Source organism: Nothoprocta perdicaria, unplaced genomic scaffold, assembly GCF_003342845.1.
Source record: "Nothoprocta perdicaria isolate Ctin4 unplaced genomic scaffold, notPer1 scaffold_283, whole genome shotgun sequence".
In the NCBI taxonomy this organism is placed as follows: Eukaryota; Metazoa; Chordata; class Aves; order Tinamiformes; family Tinamidae; genus Nothoprocta; species Nothoprocta perdicaria.
In genome coordinates this window covers 243,317-245,998 of record NW_020455514.1, presented here as the reverse complement: position 1 = coordinate 245,998, position 2,682 = coordinate 243,317, and the positions used below count along the sequence as shown (strand labels likewise).

Below are 2,682 nucleotides of genomic sequence, written 5' to 3'. Positions count from 1 at the left end.
CGGGCTGGGTGCGGAGCCCCAGGACCGTGCGGGGTGCGGAGCCCCCGGGCTGGGTGCGGAGCCCCGGGACCGTGCGGGGTGCGGAGCTCCTGGGCTGGGTGCGGAGCCCTGGGACCGTGCGGAGTGCGGAGCACCCGGGCTGGGTGCGGAGCCCCGGGACCGTGCGGGGTGCGGGGCCCCTGGGCTGGGTGCGGAGCCCTGGGACCGTGCGGGGTGTGGGGCCCCCGGGCTGGGTGCTGGGTGTTGTGCAGAGCCCCTGGCCGGGCTGGGTGCGGAGCCCTGGGAGCCGCTGCAGGGTGCACAGCCCCGGCCAGGCTGGGTGCGGAGCTCCGGGGTTTGGGCTGGGTGCGGAGCCCCATGCAGCGTGCGGAGCCCTGGGCCGGGCTGGGTGCGGAGCTCTGGGTTCTGGGCCCGGTGCGGAATCCCATGCAGGGTGCGGAGCCCCAGGTGGTGCGGGGTGCGTAACCCTGTGTGGGGTGCTGAGCTCCGGGTTCTGGACCGGGTGCGGAGCCCTGGGCCGGGCTGGGTGCGGAACCCCGGGTCGTGTGGGGTGTGGAGCTCCGGGTGTGGAGCTCCGGCTTCTGGGCCGGGTGCGGAGCGCAGGGCCGCCGCGACGCAGCCCAGAGCTGCCGCCCCCCGGGACCGTCATCAGCCCTTGGCCTATTTAAGCGCTCGGCGCTGGGGCTGGCGCGGCGGAGGGGGAGGACGGGGACACCGCGCCTCCCCCCCGCCCCACCGGGCCGCCCGCTGTCCCCGCCGCTGCGGTGGCCGCTGGCCGATGCTCCCTGCGCGCGGGGCCCCTCCGGCCGCGTCCCTGCGCCGGCCTTTGGGGGGGAGGTAGGGGGGACACAACAGGGACACCCCTCGCCGCCGAGTGGGGCCGGGTCTCGCTTTGTGTCCGGGGCACGTGTGCCGGGGGGGCTCCGGTGTCCCCGGGCACCCGCACAGGAGCGACTCCGCCACAGGGGGCAGGGGGTCCCGGGGATCTCGCTGCTCGAGGGGGGTCTCCCCATTGTCTTCGGCCCTGCGACCTCCCGGCGGCGCCGCCTTTGTCTGCGGCCGCTTTCGCCGGCCCCGGGGGCCCTGCGGCCCCTTCCCGCGCGGGTCGCGCTGCCCCAGACCGGCCCTTGCGCAAGGTCCCGCCGGGCGCTGCCCCGGGGTCCCCGGCGGCTGGCGGGGTGCCCGGCACCGCAGGCGGCACCACAGCAGGGACTGGGACCGGGACTGGGACCGGGACCGGGCTGCACCGGCTCCCTCCATCCCCACCGCTGTCGTGCGAGTTTCGGGATCCCGCGGCAGCACCCGTGGGATCGGGGCCTGAGGTGGTGCCAGGCAGGGAGCCAGGACGCCTGGGCCCCCCGGGGGCGGCCCCGTCAGGAAGCGGTGCCGGAGCCGCGGCCGGGGGCTCCGCCGCGCGCCCGGGGCCGCTGTGCAGCATCTGCTCCGCAGCTGCGCTCCGCTTTGCCCGGCGCCGCGCAGGGAGCCGGACGCCGGGGCCCTCGCTGCGCTCCGCGAGGCTCAGGGGGAGGGGCTGAGTGCCCGGATGCCTGGGCCCCCCTTCCTTGGTGTCCTGACGCCCTGCAGCTTCGGCACCGACCTGGCTGTTCCGTCGCCCCGACGCTGGCCGGGACTCCGGGCCCGACGCCACGGCGAGGGGCTCCCCACGGCTGCCCGCTCCGCACCCGCCTCCTTGGCCGCCGTTGGGGATGCCCCCGGCCCCCCCGGTGCCTCCCGGCGCAGCCGTCTGGGCGCGCGGCGAGCACAGCTCCGCGCAAGGAAGTTCTTAAATTATATAAAAGAGGCGATAAATTATGGAGGGCGCTCGCTCCGTCACTTTAATGGCCGCGCTGCCTCGAGTGGGAGCGGTGATTTATGGAGCACGGGAGCCGCGAGCGCCGCGGGGGCAGCCCTGGCCCTGCCGCGCGGGGCCCACGAGTCCCGCAGCGCCCGTGCGCCCCACGAAGACATGGGACACGGCGGCACCAGGGCTGTGTCCCCCCCGTGCCACGGCGCCCGTGGCTGCGTGTCAAGCGGGGCTCCCTCCCTCTGTGCCGGGGGTCCCGGGAGCTGCAGCCCGGGGGGCACCCGGCAGGACGCGGCCCGTGGGTGCCCGTTGCGTTGCCCTGGCCGCTCTGGTGTGCAGCGGGTGCCCAAGGCAGCCGCCTCTGTTGGCGCCAGCCCCTCGGACGTCGTGGGGGCGCCCCCGGCACGCGCCCGGGGACAAGCGCAGCCTTTGTGGGCGCCTCGCTCGGCGCTGTCCCCCCTGCGCTGGCGCCGGCGGCAGCGCCCTGACCTCCAGCCGCGCTGCCCGCGGGGCCCGGGCGTTCGGGCGCCCGGCCCCTGCCCGGCTCGAGGTGCGAGGCCCCTTTGCTCCTGGGGCCCAGGCGTCCCGCCTGCCCCCGCACCCTCCAGCTGTTAACTCCCTCCACCCCGCGCCAAGCGAGGGCCCAGGCGTCCGGGCCATGGCCCCCCCCCCCCGCCTCCTCCTTGGCTGCAGCCTTAATCCGTCACGAGGGAGGCCGGAGCGCCGGGCTCGGCGCCGGGCGCCTGCCCCTCGCACGAGGCCTCTTCCTGCACCGAGCGGCGCCCCGGCCTCAGCCCGGCGCGGGGGCCGCCGGGGGGTGCGGGGGGGCCGGCGCGGCGCGGGGGCTGCCGCGGGAGCCCCGCGCTCCCGGGGCCAGG

The 2,682-nt window shown here is 77.7% G+C and overlaps 1 protein-coding gene across 1 annotated transcript in view; it reads left to right on the top strand.

Annotated features, from left to right (window-relative positions):
- The window catches only part of RARA (retinoic acid receptor alpha), a 14,933-nt gene that overhangs the window by 7,405 nt on the left and 4,846 nt on the right, over window positions 1-2,682 (top strand). The window lies entirely within an intron of this gene.